The sequence below is a fragment of the Eretmochelys imbricata genome, chromosome 7, assembly GCF_965152235.1.
Source record: "Eretmochelys imbricata isolate rEreImb1 chromosome 7, rEreImb1.hap1, whole genome shotgun sequence".
Lineage (NCBI taxonomy): Eukaryota > Metazoa > Chordata > Testudines > Cheloniidae > Eretmochelys > Eretmochelys imbricata.
Genome location: NC_135578.1, coordinates 76,331,056 through 76,348,185, shown reverse-complemented (window position 1 = coordinate 76,348,185; position 17,130 = coordinate 76,331,056).

Genomic DNA, 17,130 nt, shown 5'->3' with positions numbered 1-17,130 from the left:
TGCAAAGAAATATATTTTCAAGGTAAAATGCCTGTGTAATGTGTAATGCTGCGCCCAATAGATAGGGTGGGTTTACTAACAAAATGGGTGTTTTTATTACTTAATAAGGGGTTTTGGGGTGTTGTAACGGATGTAGGCGTGTACAGACTAACAAACAAAAAGAACATGCTGTAACTAATTCAGTGCTTACTGGACAATTGGGTCCAGGAGAACAAGTACCGCAACAAAGAAGCCCATCTACTCAAATCTGCCTCTGGGTCAGCCTGCTCTTTCTTCTAACATCTGGCGTCATGAACAGGATCTCAGGGGAGAGTCATGCCTGATCACCACGTCTCGCCATGGATTCGATAAGCAAGTTGAATGGGCCCTTTACTGTAACCCTGGTTAAGGAGTTTATTAATAAACTGGTGGGGAGATGGGGAGGTCCTTATGTGTCTCCCTCCAGGGATTGTCAGGATTGGCCAGCCATCCAGGGGTGGGTGGAAGCTTCCCTGGCACCCAAGTGCTCCCAGGAGTTTATTAATCAGTAGGGAAATGGGGGATCCATATGCAGGCCCCCCTGGGGATTGTCAGGGTTGGCTAGCCATCCAGGGGTGGGTGGAAGCTGCCCTGGCATCCAGGTGCTCCCAGAATAAGAAAAAGGCTGTTTTGTTGCAGGCTCTCGGGTCTGTCAGGTTTTAGCTAAAAATCTATGAAAGATTTTAATCGTCTTAAGTCAAAGAACCTGGCCCAGAAGGGTCAAGTAGACACCTTTAAAGCAAAATTCTTGTTCCCCGGCCCCCATTTACCCACCCGTCCCTTCTCATAGGCTGCCTGTAAACCTTTCAAGTTTAGTGCTGCTTCAGCAAGAGGTGCTGAAGGGTTCTAAATCAAAGTTAGGAGTAGTTAAAAATAATTTGGCACGACAGGGTTTAAAGTCAAAAGCAGAGTTAACAAACTACTTTAAAAAAACTGGAGCTGAGACTTGGTCCTGGGGGAGTAAAAAAAACGGCAGGGTTCCCGGAGGCAGAATGAGAACCTGAGGGTGAGGGTTCCCAACTGTTTCAACCCAGGGAGCCCTACTGGTAGCTCAGAGCTAACAATATCCTTTTCTTCTTTTTCCCAGTTTACTTAATTTGCTGCTGGTAGCCTGTACTTTTAAACAGATCTCACAGGGTTAATTGCTTTCTTGCCACCTCTTCCTCTTTCCCCCCTCCCCTACTCTTCCCCCCACACTTTTGGTTTTCTGAAGTTTTAATGAATGGTACTTTGGATACTTAGTGAAAAGTTTGTTTGGACAAAGTATGACAGAAGTCTGCTGCATTTCACTGAAATGTTTTAAGTAAAAGGACCACGAGTAACCATAGGAATAAATATTTTACTGCCTTTTTAAATAATCCCAAGGTAAGGGAAGCTCAGGGAAGGGCAGCTGTATTGCAGGAATTGTACTGGGTGGCTATGTTTGTTACAAGCAAAATATACCACCTTAAAGAATTAAATGCACAAGTAGATAATTTAAAGTAAGTAAATAGTTACAAGTAGTTTTGTAAAAATTAATACTACAAAGTTTGGGGGAAGTTTGAAGAAAAATAAACGGTTGGAAGGTGTAAAAATGCTGCTAACAGTTGTGGTGTAATAAAAAGGAAATGTGTAGTTTAAAAATAAAACCCAGTTATATAAATGTAAATATACGTGTAACTTGGTACAGTCACATTGGGTGGAATCCTAGTAGTTAAAAAATGGCTGCTGCAGGCAGCAAGTAGCCAAATACTCTGATCTATATTATTTGACTATTAGACAAGTTAATTAAAATCACTAAAAAATGTAAGGGGTTTCTATTGGAACTTTACTGTCTAATTGCACAAAATGGAAGTGTAATCAGGGTACAGTTATATAAAAAATAATAACAGTAGTGCAAGGAGTGATAAGCAAAAGAGAATTTTTTTGGTTGAATCTTTTTGTATAATTATGTAATAAGAACTTAAACCAGCACTCATGGTTTATAAAATCCTGTTTGTAGGTTTAAAATAAATTGGTTTAGTTTTTTTTTAAATAAATAATTAAAAAATGCCACTAAAATTCCATTTCAATCTCTCATTCAAAGTTGCAACACTAACAGATACTTGTGCTAGACCAGGGGCCCCTAGTGTAATGTGGCTTTGATATTTAGCATTTAACCCTTTGGGTACTGCTATGTTTTTATAAAGTATAATATCTTTTTAAATAAAAATTACGGAATATGTTCCTGGCTGGGGCAGCCAGAACTGAAAGAATGGGGAAAGATTCTGGATTTTTTTTTTTTTTTTTTGGTAATAAATAGCAGCTAAAAGCTGCAAGAGGGAAACAAAAAAAGTTAAGACAGTTCCCCTCTGGAGAAACAGCAGGGATGAGATGCACAACACTGAGCCTTAAGGTGGCTCTAAGTAATCTAACTGTCACAATGTTAAACCTTAGAATAAATGCTAGTGAGTAATCCTGTGACAATGTATAATCTGTATAATTTTTTGGAAAATTTTTAAGCACGCTAAAAATGGTAATTAAAAGCAAATTTCATGGTAATTCTGCCTCTCAGCTATTACCTGTGAATAAACTTAAAGCTTGGCAGAGCAGAAAAACCATTACAAATCTGGTCTGTTGTACAACAGGGGAAACTGAGGTACACAACCTCATGAAATTCATAAATGAATAGTAGAATAATTCACCCTTTCCCTTTAAGGGTAAAACCTAGCCTGCCTAGTATAAGGGTCATTCTTCTGTTTTCCTGCAGTCAGAAAAGGGGGTATTTTTAAGCAATAATCTGTCCCCACCAAGGGGCTGGGAAATGTTTATTTTGTTTTTCAGATACTATGGGCAAGATGGCGACAGAGAACAAGAACAAGCCAGAACACCATGGGTCTACTGTCGCGACGAAGATTGTGTTGTGTGTTTTGTGTTGTTTGTCTTGTTATTAGGGTTATTTTGGTAAATATTGTACACAAAAAAATTAATGCATATAGCAGCAAAGGTTAGTGCCTGGTATAGCCGGCCTGGAAAGCACCGTCTACCCAACGGAGGGAATCAAGTGATGTACCGCATTCCAGGCAAATGCCATCCATTCCCAGTTCCTAAATGGAGGGTTGCTTACTGAGTCTTTAATCAGTTGGGGCCCAGCCTGCTGCTATTGGGAACGAAAAATGAAGAGTGGAAATGGATTTATTGCATGCAAATAAAAAGGCACAAAATGGGGGTTAAAAAGAAAAATGTATAAATTGTTACATGCATATTACAGGTGGCCCTACAAAGGGGAAACCAAGGATTTCCTGGCCTGAAATGGAGCAATCATTGTTGCTAATCACAATTGTCACTATTGTAAACGCTGCCCAGATCCTGCGATGTAAAGTAACAAAAGGAGAAAACACGTGAACTGTTATACCCCCCCAAGTGGTGGTAATGAGGCAAATGAAAATTTAAAGAATTTACTTGTGGAAAACTACTACTAATCCCCCATGGGAATTTGGCAATGTTGGTAAATAGTATGAATTGAAGTGGGGATCCTAACCTGGTGAAGATTATCAAATTTATTAGGAAATATTGCACAGTATTCCTTAAAATATGTCATAATGAATGACTGTGGGAAACACAGTCATCTGGACATGTGGTTTGTCATGGAGGGCCCCAAAAACATATAACCCTCTGGTCTCCTGAGGTGTTTAGGTTATGGGGTTCCACAATTGGGATGTGGTGTTACCATGTGTAATCATAATGGTACCTCCATAAAGAACAATCCTTAGCTTGCAGTTATGTACATACCAAACTGGGCATGAAGTCTCCCCTGGAACATTGGGAATATGACAATTTAACCACTTTGCAGAATACAACCCTACGGGTAATATGAATGCCAATCTGGAAGGATCTGATTTAAGCTGGCAGCAGCCTGGAGCTGGAAATACTTCCTTATCGGCGAACATGTGGAAGCCACTGTGGGCAGGGCTGGCCCACAACATTTTGGCACCTGAGGCGGGGAGCTCAAATGACGTCCCCATGTCCCCTCTCTTGGGCCAAAACTTTGAAAGGTCTCAATTCTGCCTTCTTCCTGTTCTGCTCCTCTCATGATACTGCTCTGCTACCTACCCCAATAAAGGAGAACTAACAACTTAAAATGCCTTGTTCAAAAATTTTAAGTAACACTTACATTTGCTGTTCAGGTGTTTGAAAGTTAACTTTTCTTGTCTGCACAGTAAACACTAGCATTTTTATCTGCTTGAATAATCAAAGTGGTGCTTTCCGTGCCTTCTTGGTTGCAAAGATATGAACTGCTTCCTGAAGGTCCACAGTCTGGGCCAGCTCATGCTTTATTGAGATGGTTGCAAGGCTAATTTATATTCCAAGAATAATTAATACCTGACATCAATTTAGTGGGTCTAGTGAAGACCCGCTAAATCAACGACAGAGCACTCTCTCCGGTCGACTCTGGTACTCCAGCTCCCCGAGAAGAATGAGATAAGTCAACTAAAGAGCGTCTCCCATTGATGCAGCGCAGTGAAGACACCAGAGTAAGTCGACCTAAACTACATCGACTCCAGCCACGTTATTCACACAGCTGGAGTAACATAACTTAGGTCGACTTACACCAGTAGTGAAGACAAGCCCAAAGTGTGGAATAAGAGTGCCCCAGAGGGAGCAAGTGCAGAATTCAGCACTTGCTATTCCTGGCTTTTTCCCCATGTAGCCAAACCCATAGGTGGGTTAAAGTTTTTTCCCCCTGTAGACACCCCTTAGCCAGGCTAAAGAAATTTCTAATTAATTTTAGCAAGCACTTTTGTGAAATTTAATTTTATATCCACAAAAAAGATTTTTAACTGGTATTATGAATCATGGGTAGTGAGGTCTCAAAATCTGTAATGTTAAAGTATGTCATGACTATTATCTAAATTTACTAATTTAGCTGTTTTTATCCCTGGGAAGCTTGTGAAGTCTTGAAGCATGATTAGTTAGGGTTCCAGTGTTATATGAAAAGTTCATAGACAATGAGCATGCCTGCTTACAGCCTCTGTGAGGAGAAATGAGATCCAGCCCTAATGTTTAGCCTGGCATAAACACTTCAAAAACTTTTAAACTTTCACAGAAACATAATTGTCCTGATTATTCCAAAGATCGGATGTCTAGTTTAGAACTAAAATTTCTCAGTATAATTGTGAGCCTAATCTGCATGCACAATCCTCAATCACACATGCAAATCAGATATTTGTTAACACAAAATGGCCTATTAAGACTTTACCTATATATTTCCATGCACAAATACACAATTTGCATGCATAATTGCAGTTATTTCACATGGAAATTATTGACTCAGTTACCGGTGAATTTTTGCCTGACACCATGGGTACCTAAAAAAATCAGGTCAAGGATTAGACCGCAAAGATATCCTGTTTCAGAGTAACAGCCGTGTTACTCATGCATCCGATGAAGTGAGCTGTAGCTCACGAAAGCTTATGCTCAAATAAAATTGGTTAGTCTCTAAGGTGCCACAAGTACTCCTTTTCTTTTTAAAGATATCCTGGTAACAGTATATGAAATTTAGTTGAAAAATCAGTCCTTTATTGTATATTAAACTTTTGCTGCTTTGCTGAGAGTCTACCAAAGTAAAAATCCAGACACTAGATATTATGGGTTCTTTAACCTGTAAAGCTAGTATGTTTCCCAGTAACTATCATATAGTATGTAAATCACATTTATCTTATTTAGTGATAAAGACTACATTTCCTAAAAGTGATGTAGAAAATAACTTGGGCCATTGTCTTGTGCTAGTGAGTTATTGTTTCAGTTTAATGAAGTGAATCAAAGTCAGTTAGATGTAGGGGGACCAGATGTCCCATTTTTAAAGGGACAGTCCCGTTTTTTGGGACTTTTCCTTCTAGGCGCCTATTAGCCCCACCCTCTGTCCTGTTTTTTCACAGTTGCTATCTGGTCACCCTACTTAGGTACCCAAGAATCTTGATTAATGTGCCCCGAAGTCCAACATTTAGGCACCACTGACATTTTCAGAATCACTGTTCAGCTGCTGCCTAACCCTGTAAAGTGTCTAAATCCCCACAGGTACTTAGGTGCCTTTGCACATGCCCTGCAATGGAAACCTGGGGACTACCGCTTAAGTCGACATAACTTCCATTGCTCAGGGATGTGAAAATGACACCTCCCTGAATGATGTAAGTTACATAGTCTTAAAGCGCTGTCCACACTGTGCTGTGTTGGTGGGAAACGCTCTCTGGCCGACATAGCTTCCGCCTCTCATGGAGGTGGTGTAATTATGCTGATGGGAGAGTGCTCTCCTGTCAAAATAGCGTATCTTCACCAGATGCACTACAGTGGTAGTGTAAACATGCCCTAAGTCTTAACACTGCCCTTCAGCTAACAAGCTGCTCAAGTGGCCCTTTTTGAAGCTGAAGCCCCAGCGGGATTCTCAAATTAGTCATTCCCCCACCTATCTCACCAGTTGGCTCTGATCCCATATATGTGCTGAGTTGGCCCTGTAGCAAAGACAGCTGGGGCTGAGCAAGCTGGGAATTTCTTGATCTTAGGGGTGTATGGATGTGTATGCCCTTGTTCCTAGAATCCTCAGTAGTTAGGGCACTCACCTGGGAGGTAGGAGAGGTAGGTTCAACTCTCTCCTCTGTCTGATTTAGAGTAGGGACTTTAATCTGACTCTCCCACCTCTCAGATAAGTGCCCGACCACAGTGCTCTTTCTCTGGCCCAATGAATTTTTAATTATTTATACAAAGTTGAACAGTTCCAACAAGAGAGATTGAGACCCATGCCAGAATACCCTATAACCTAGTGTTTAGGGTTGTCACCTGGGAGGCCAGGGTTCAACTCACTGCTCCAAATCAGGCAGAGCAGGGATCTGAAGTTGGATCTCCCATACCCTCAGTGAGAGCTCTAACTACTGGGCTATTGGCTATAATGGTGGGGGAGGGTGGCAGGGAACGAGTTTCTCTTTCCTTAAGTTTACTTGTCAAATATATATTTTTAAAAAAACAGGGTGCTTACCAACATATTAATGTATTGCATTGATCAATCTACTGAGTATGTACAGTGAGTTTGCATGATCAAATCACATAAGAAACTGACAAATATTAATTACTGTATATGGTCAATGTTTAAACCACAATAGAAAAAGCCAATATATATCTCATTTCTCAAATTAAAAAAATGACAATCAAACCTCTTTTCTGTTAGAAGCATTACAAAGTTTTTTGGCATCTTTAAATATTTGTTTTTACCCACATGTAATTTAAAATATACAAACTGACTTATTTGAAAATGTATAAAAATACTTACAATTGGCAGTTAAAATTCTATGCCAAGTTCCATGTAACAGCAATGTTTTATAGCTGAGTTATTATAATGAAAAATGCTGACACAGCTTTACAAATAGCAGCATAAATGTACTGCTATTATAAAAGGCTGATTGATAAATCTACACTGAGCACAACATGGGCCAGCTATTTGTCAGATGGTTGTTGGGATTTGGGATATAATTAATCAGATCTCCTGTCTTATTGTCTGAAGAACTTTCTTGATTTTTCTCTATGCTATTTGAACTGCTTTTTGCTGAGTCTACTATCAAAGTAGTAAGGCTATTTATCTGTACTCCTGGGTTTGTTTCCATAGCATATACATGTAATATAATCCCAGAATTTGCATAATATTCTCTGTATCTCTTACAGCAAGTGATCAGCTCTGATAGCTATGCACTAGGTACTCTATGACAATACGTGTCCTAATTTGGCATCTTCTCTCATTAATTTGAGAGAATGTACAATAGTGTTCCTTAATTATCATCTATGGTGAAATAGCACTTGACAAGATTAAGTCTTTTTATTTCATATGAGGCATTGAATTGTAACTACTAAACTACTGCTTTTAAAGGCAGTTGAAGATTGAAGTTTCAGTGCCCTTTAGACTCTACATGCATAGATATATAACACATTTGCTTAACAAAACCCTAGCCAAGCTAGTGCCTGCTTTTCTCATCTCTTTCTGTCTTAATCATTAATGAATGTTTTCATGAGAAAGTTAACATGCTACCTAGGAAATCAGTGAACATTGAACATATTAGCTTCTCATTTTCATTCCAGAATCTGTTCTCATATACCTTGTATTTAAAGTTGTAGCATGGATTTAAGGTGCAAAAGGTTGTAGCTATTTTTTGATAATATTTAACTCCAGTCTAGACAGGTAGTTAATTAGGGGATAGCTGCTCCAAAGATCCACTTGAATTTCCCACTGCAGACTGTGATTCCTATTTTAGAGTGTCACTTTTGCCACAGTGAGGGTTGCCTCTCAGATAATCTGTAGTCTCCAACATATGGTCAGGTGACATAGGTATGGGGGATCCGCCCTAATTGGGGCTCTGTCCTGTAGCTAGACCTTGTTATATCACTCCTTGTATTGACTGCTGTACTCCTATGACCTTCTGTCACCCCATCTTCGGTGGGAGTAAAAAATAACACAAGCAACACTCCTAAATCAGTTATATACTAACTTAACCATAAATTAACAAGAATCACAAGCCTAGCCACCACAACCACCCCAAAATCAAGGTGAAACTTCAATGCTGGTCTTACCGCTTTCGTCCTTGGTGACAATCTACATGAATATATAGGTCCCTGGGAGGAAACTCCAGTTGAGCATGGTTGGTTTTTTAACAAATTTAATTATGGATAACTTTAGTTCCTAATTAATTTTCCACCTCTGCCTTCATTTCCTGTTTTGCAACAAGGGCTTGGTGTTCTGATGATGGTGGATGGGGCAGAAAGAATGCCAAGGCTTGCCTTTACTTCCTAAAAAGCTGCATTTTACCGTGGGGTAACTAATGCACATGGGATATCCTGAGGTAAAACCACAGTGAAGATAAAGCACTTTAGTTTTACTGTGAGGTAAATTTGCACAGGTCAACTGCAGGTGGGTATATAAGGTTGATCTCAGTGAGTTTATCTCACAGTAGAACTAAAGTGCCTTATCTTCACTGTTTTTTTTCCTTTTGGGATAGCTCACAGGCATTGAAAATGGACCCTTTTTAAGCAGGGAAGACAAGCCCCTAAAGCAGTTCCTGTGATGGGAAGGTAGCATCAGGTAACTATCATTCACCCCTCTACATGAGGTATGTTTGTGAAGGTGGCCCTCTCAGTGATTTGAGGGGAGAGGGGCTAAATTTGGTGCTGCTAAAGTGCTAGTGAACTGAGCAGAAGCCTAGAAGTGGAGGAGGAACCACCAAGAGATTTGGATTACTGGCTATGTGGGATCAAAGTGGGACAGAGGGGAGAACTACAGTGGCTTCAGCTCCCTTTCCTGTGCTGCTTTTTTACGTAAAGCTTCTTCAGATGATATAGATTTACCTAAACTATTTATGAACTTTACAGATTGCCATGTTCATATCAATGGTGCAACTATAAATGGGGATGCAGGCAGGAGCAACTTCCATTCTAACTCACCCTTTTCTGATACTCATAATTTTATTAGTTTCCTTGAGGCTGAACTTTCTCATGTGTAGTCTTATCTCAGAAGGTTTATTTTTAAGCTTCAGCAAAATTCAAAAGCAAACCCTTTTTAAAAATAAACTGTAATCAGAAATTTTGTATATATAAAACTCAACAATGACTGAACCAATTTAGTTCATAATTGGCTGTTTCTGTAGAACTAAATCTAGGAAACAAATCAATCCAGGAAACAAAACAAGTTTTAAAAAAAACACATCAGTAGTTTTGAAATTATTACCATTCAATTTTTTTTCATGTATGCACACTAGAAGTTTGTTAGGTTTCTTGTTCTCCAAGCCATAAATTGACCAAAGAAATGAGACAGTCTCTGGCACTGGACCTTAACAGTTCCTGCTTGTGATGCGGTGTCTGCCCCATATTGGCCCATAAGGGGTTAATAGAGCCCTAAAGGGGCTGTGCAGGAGGCAACCAATTAGAGAGGGGTTGTGAGGAGCAGCCAATCAGAGCCACGCAGGCCCAGATGAGAAGGGTTGCAGGGTAGAGTAGCTTCAGTTGCTCCCTGGAGCTTGAGGAGAGAGGACTGGTTACCTGCCTTGCAGGAGGAAGAATACTAGCACCTTGGACAGAGCCATGCTGGGCAGGATCAGGGGCATGAGAGCAAGCCCATGGCTTACTGCTAAGACTTGCATGCTCAGGTTTGGAGATAAGGATGGATAAGGTACTGAGGCTGTGCTGAAATAGACCAGGGAAGTAGCCTGAGAGGTTGGAGGGGATGCAGCATCTACAGAGGCTGCTATCTAGAGGATCCCTGGCCTGGGACCTGGAGTAGTGGGTGGGCCTGGGACAACTTACCACTGGGGAAGTGGCTGGACTGCAGTAATGTTCCCCAGAAAGCAGGAGCACAGAGTGTGGTACAGCCTGAGGGCTGTGCTCTGAAGAGGATGCCACGGTCCTTGGAGTGCTGCGGGTCCAGGAGCAGAAGTGACAGCGGGTGAGAGATCACTGAGCATCAGCATACTAATCTGTGGAGCTGATCTGTAAGATGACCAACAGGAAGCACTAGTGTGGTGAGTTGCACCCTGTCACACTGCTCAATCTACAGCAGATTTGAATGCTGGAGACACTGTGAAGCACTTTAACTTGATCTAAACTAAAAAGGCCTTTAAAAGTTCACTAACCCTTAAAAGTATTAACATGAGGAGCATGCCTTGATTGGAATACTTAACTACCCTGCTCTGAGGGTATAGGAATTAATGAAATTTCCCTCTCTGAGTAAATTATTATTTTTTTTACAGTAGTGCCTGGAGGCTCTAGCCCAATTATGCTAGGAACTATAGAAACTGTATAAACAGAGGCATGGATGTTCACTTTGCCTAGGAGCATGGAACTGCATGCTAAAACCTAAACATACAAAGTATGGGGAGCAGAGCAAGTCAGTGCCTGCATAAGGAATTCAAAATGTCAGGGTGAGTGATCTGCAAGGGGAGATGCTGGGGAGGAGTAGCAGCAAGCTCCAGGCTGTGAATGAGAGTCCTGACAGATTGTGTATCTCTCTGCAGGGATAGCTACTCCTGGCCCTTGTCCAATCACCCCAGTTCTTACCTCTCCTTTGCCCAAACCCAGACACTGTGGAAGCCACTCCACATCCTCTGCATCCTGCTCTCTCCTCCACCCCCAGCAGCCACAAAGCTTTGCCTAGCCTGAGTGTGTGAAACAACTGACTAAAGAACTACACATGCACACTATTTCCATTGAGGGGGGTGCAAACTTCTATTGCACCTCCTCTTCTCCCCCCCCCCATTCTGCTACCCCTGTGCAAACATAATCACAAAGAGATGGCCCTTGCCCTTAAGAGTTTATAGTCTAAGACTAGAGACAAGTGGCCAGAACAAATGGATGAGCCAGCATGAGACATAATGAAACTGTACTTGTCACCATGATAAGCAGTAGTCACAACCCGCCACCCCTATAACCAAAGTATTAGGGAAGATTTCTAAAAATTGTACTTATATCTTTGCTAACATAGGTTTAACTCTACCAGCTGATGGACCATTGCTTGGCACTTGCACTTTAAGCATGTAATCTTGCTCGAAGTGACGTGGTGATAAAAAGGAGGAGGCTACTAGCTGCCAATCTGCATTTAGGCACCCAACCATGCTAACTTTAGTGGAGCTGAACAGGAGCTCTGGGGAATGTTGAGAAAATTCCCTAGTGTAGACATGGCCTGACTGTGCAACAAAGCTGCACTGATGACGTTTAAAGAACCTCGCTAAGAGGCGACGGGGACGGGGGTGTCCTGATAATATGCTACCTATTTTCCTGATAATAGGGGGAGGTCTGGTCACGCTCCCAGAAGCCTCTACCCCCCTCCCCCCCCCCAAGAGAAGCGGGGGTTGCGTGGTGGCTGTTGCGTTGAAACAATTCAAGACTTTCACGATGCCTCAAGCTTCGCTGCTGGCTGAGTTCAGGGGAGGCCCTTTCCCACCTGTGAGGCGCAGGGGCTGGGGGAGGCAAAACCCGGTGAGCGGGCTCGAGCCGCCCTGTGGCGTCTCCTGGGGGGTGGCAGCGCTTAGCGCTGCGGGGCAGAGGGACACGGCGGGCAGGCAGGGAGCAGCTGAGGCGCGCCCAGGGAGGGCGCACCCCGCCGGAGCGCTCAGCCCGGCACAGGGCTCTCTCGCCGGCCGCTCTCCGCGCCCCGGGGCCGGCGGCGGCTGCTGCAGCGCCCCTACCGCCCGCCTCCGCCTTCTTCCTTAGTTCCAACCGGTTCGGACCAGCCCGGCTGTCCGGCCCCGCGCGGAGCAGCGGCCCCTGCCCGGAACGCGCAGGGGCAGCCGCTCGCCCAAAGCCATAAATAGGCGGCGGCTGCCCCGCTGTCAGCAGCCAGTGCCGGGCTGTGCCGCGTCCCCGGTGCGCTGCCGGCTGCACCCGGGGGACCGCAGGTAACGCGGGCGGGGCCGGTGCCCGGGGGCGGGGGAGCGGCGATGGCGGCATCGCCGCTGTCCTAGCGCCCGGGGCTTGCAGAGCCTCGCTGAGGGGTGTGCGGCGGGAGCCTCGCGGCGCTACCGGGCAGCTCCCGGGGCAGGGGGTAGCGGGCCCGCTCCGCGAGCCCCTGCCGCGCGCCCCGGCTCGGGGCCGCACCCCCCGTCCGAGCGCGCGCCCGCCCCTGCCTCGGAGCCAGCCGGGACCAGCTGCAGCACCCCCGGCCCTCCCTCCATCCCTCCCAGGCTGGCCGCAGAGATGCCCTGTCCGCCCGGGCGTGCGGGGCGCTTCCCAGGCGAGCCCTGCCGGCTGACCCCGCGTTGTATTGCACGGGGCAAGGGGTGGCTGAAGGCGGCCGCCCCGTGCTCGGCTCATCTCGGGGAACGTGTGGGTGTTCCAGCCGGGCGTGCACTAGCAGCAGTGCTGCTGTGTGACCGACGAGAGAGAGAGAGAGAGAGGCGAAACTCCGGCTGCCCCCGAGTTTGGGGGGTTGAAATGAGGCCGTTACAGCGCTTTTTTTGAGGTAGTGTTTTGGATTTGTTAAATGCAGTCATAAGGAGTCTGTCTTTGCACAGTTGACTGGGTGTAAACTTCTCTTCTGTTGGCTTTTACTAGCCTAATCTGAGGGGCTTTTGTGCAGTAAAAGTGTGCCCTAAATAGGGAAAGCGCTAGTCACTAATGGTTAGAAGAAGGAACTTGGATTCAGGACTCCTCGATTCAGTTGCTGGTTCTGCCCCCAACTTGCTGTTGGACTTTGGATAAAGCGTTTTCTAGCACAGTGCCTCAGTTTACCCCACTTATAGGACTGACGTTTCTGATATGTTTTTATAATGTCTTGCATTTAGTGCACAGAGGCCAGCCGGCTCCAGGCCCTACTGCAATAGAGATTTTCCATAATTTGTTATAAAAGTAAGTTTAATTCTTCCCTTGCATGGGGTGTTATTAGGCTTCATTAAAGTTTCTGAAGCATTGTTAAGTCTTCTGATGCAAGAAGCTACAAAAGTGTGGACTATTATTTTATATATTTTCTTATTTCTAGGTAGCACATTGGTACAGTAATAGCATGGTATTTTTACTGTTCACTGACGTATTACTGCTGTAAATCAGTGTGATAAAGAATTTGTACTGGTGTTAGATTTGGAGTAATGTGTTTGGCAATTTCATAATTGCTTCTGCTTGGTTAATGAACGATAGCTGAAAACTGGAAGCATTATGTTTTACAAAGCTTGTGCAGCAAAAAATCCAGTTCATTTCAATCTCTCTCAACACTCTGTGTGTGGGAACCAAGAGCGCCTTGTGTCTAGTTTCTGTTTATCGTTGAATGGGACAGACTGAACTGACCAACAACAATTTTCTTCCAAGATGTCACACTAGGGATGTAACATCCCTAACACGTAGACAAGAAGAATCTGGGAACTAAGCAATCTGAGGGGAGACTTGCTTATTAATGATCTCTAAGAATTATAACATTCATAAACCAGTCGGAGAACACTTCAATCTCTCTGGTCACGCAATCACAGACATGAAGGTCGCTATCTTAAAACAAAGAAACTTCAAATCCAGACTCCAGCGAGAAACTGCTGAATTGGAATTCATTTGCAAATTGGATACTATTAATTTAGGCTTAAATAGAGACTGGGAGTGGCTAAGTTATTATGCAAGGTAGCCTATTTCCCCTTGTTTTTTCCTACCCCCCCCTCCCCAGATGTTCTGGTTTAACTTGGATTTAAACTTGGAGAGTGGTCAGTTTGGATGAGCTATTACCAGCAGGAGAGTGAGTCTGTGTGTGTATGGCGGTGGTTTTTGGAGGGGGGTGAGGAAGTGAGAGAACCTGGATTTGTGCAGGAAATGGCCTAACTTCATTATCATGCACATTGTGTAAAGAGTTGTCACTTTGGATGGGCTATCACCAGCAGGAGAGTGAATTTGTGTGGGGGGGTGGAGGGTGAGAAAACCTGGATTTGTGCTGGAAATGGCCTAACCTGATGCTCACTTTAGATAAGCTATTACCAGCAGGACAGTGGGGTGGGAGGAGGTATTGTTTCATATTCTCTGTGTATATATAAAGTCTGCTGCAGTTTCCACGGTATGCATCTGATGAAGTGAGCTGTAGCTCACGAAAGCTCATGCTCAAATAAATTGGTTAGTCTCTAAGGTGCCACAAGGACTCCTTTTCTTTTTGCGAATACAGACTAACACGGCTGTTACTCTGAAATTTGTGCAAACAGTTATCCGAAACTGGATTTGGGGTAGGTCATATAATTTTTGTTCTCTGTACCAGCAAGGAAGAAGATCATGAGAATTGGTGGTTATAAAACATTGCATCAATTCATAGAAAAGGAAACGGACAGATACCTGTGCACTTGTTGAGAGAACTGACAACAGAAGGAGCAGATATGGACTCTGATATGTAAGGCTACAGCTGTCACCTTTTGACCTTTGCAACTGACATCTACTATTAAAGGAAGTTGAGGGACCATACTTAATACATATGGTTTCAAAAATTATTTTTAATAGTAGCCTATTTCTGTTAGTTACTTTCACCTGTTTGTGGAGTGATCAGAATTTGAAAATGGTTATAATTGGTTATACTTAGCAGACTGATGTATCGGAGGTCAGCTCATCTAAGAACATGTTGATGTAGTTTGTGCAAGAAAATTATTATATGGTAATTGGAGTAAAAATCGTTGATTCATTTGATGATAATTTTCTTTTACAGAAAAATGTAGTGGAAGAAAATATTTACTTGAACTTCAGAGCTTACTTATCAAAGAGAAAGCCAAGAGAGAGTGGAGGGGGTAAAAGTGAAATTTATGGAAGTTTAAATATAAAAATTGTAAGCTGAAGTGAAGATAGAAAGTGCATATGAGTAACTTTAGAGTAAAAACTACAAAAATGTTGTAATTAAGGAATAATTAGAAATTCAGAGTTATAATAAAACTTCAGAGAAACCTCTACCATTTGAAAGTATGAAAATATAACTAAGGTACTCATATTCTCTTAACTCCATACCAATGCCCTGTGAACATGGAATGACTTAGCCTTGGTATACACTGATGGTGGGGAATCGATCTAAGTTATGCAACATCAGCTAAGTACTTAGATCCGCTTACCGTGGTGTCTTTACCGCGGTGAGTTGACTGCTGCCGCTCTCTGGTCGACTCCGCCTGCGCCTTTTGTGGCGCTGGAGTACAGCAGGCAATGGGAGAGCACTCGGGGATCGATTTATCGCGTCTAGACTAGATGCGATAAATCCCCACTGGATCGATCGCTGCCCGCCAATCCGGCAGGTAATGAAGACATATCCTTAGTTTTAATCATGCACTTGTTATGCTGACCTCTGCTTACTTTGCAGCCATATGCTGTCTACAGAAAAAAATATACTTTACAAATTCGTAGCTAGACAAATAGTAAATTGAAGGCAATTATTCCCTTCTCTTCATTAAGATGCTATGTTCCACATACAGGCATCCTTGTGCATATATTAGGTACGTTAACTCTAAGTACGTTTATTAGGCCCAGTTCGTTCATATATATTTATATAGATAAAAGCACTGGATTAAATGAAGTTCGAGTTGTGATGAAGCAAATTACAAAGCCAGTCCTCTGTGGTGCACGTTTTCAATATTACACTTTAAACCTCTGCAAACTTGGTTTTGTCTCCAAATGTAAGATGTCACAACAGCAAAGTATAGATTTCATAAAGCTTTTATGAAACATTTTCTTCTTTGGGTCTCCTGTGGCTGTTAAAATTTATGATTACGGGGTTAATATTTTACATAATGGGAAATTCTAACGCTAATTCCGCTAAATGTAAAGTTTAAGATACACAGTTAAAGTACTTAAACTACTGTATTTCCATACTTTAAGTGATTGGATTTCTTTTAAATTTACCCTTAACACTGATATATATATATTTTAAGTTTCTAATGGCTTTTTGATGATTGCAGTGTTCTTGTAAGGTTGCTTTTGCCCTTAAATTACTGAGATGTATTCCTAACTTTAATTCAATTTTTAAAAATTAAATTAATCTATAATTTTTTTTGTGTATATTACACACATTTTAAAAAATGCTTTTATACCTTGGGAGACAAGGAGCAAGATAGCCTACTAGGTCCTAACATCTGCAGAAGACTGATATTCAGGCAGCCAGGGAACCAGGGAATCCTCTGGAGCTTAATTTTGTGTGGTCTTTTTTGCTTCCCAGCCAGGCTTCATGACTTGGCTCCCCAGCATATCACTACTCAAACAGAAAAGGAGTACTTGTGGCACCTTAGAGACTAACCAATTTATTTGAGCATGAGCTTTCGTGAGCTACAGCTCACTTCATCAGATGCAAGTGAGCTGTAGCTCACGAAAGCTCATGCTCAAATAAATTGGTTAGTCTCTAAGGTGCCACAAGTACTCCTTTTCTTTTTGCGAATACAGACTAACACGGCTGTTACTCTGAAAACTACTCAAACAGACTCCATACTTTGACTCTTATATTGATGCTCTGCAGATCTGCTTATTCTGTCTGCTGAAACAATGGGCCTGATGCAAACTCTACGAATGCTTCAGCAGCTGCTGCAAACTTAAAAAAAAACCAGCAGGAAGACAAGTCTAGAACTGCTGTGGAAATCAAGATAGGGAATGAATAACTCCAAGGAAGCTGACTAGGGAGCCAGAATGACTGCAGGAGCTGCCAGTGTT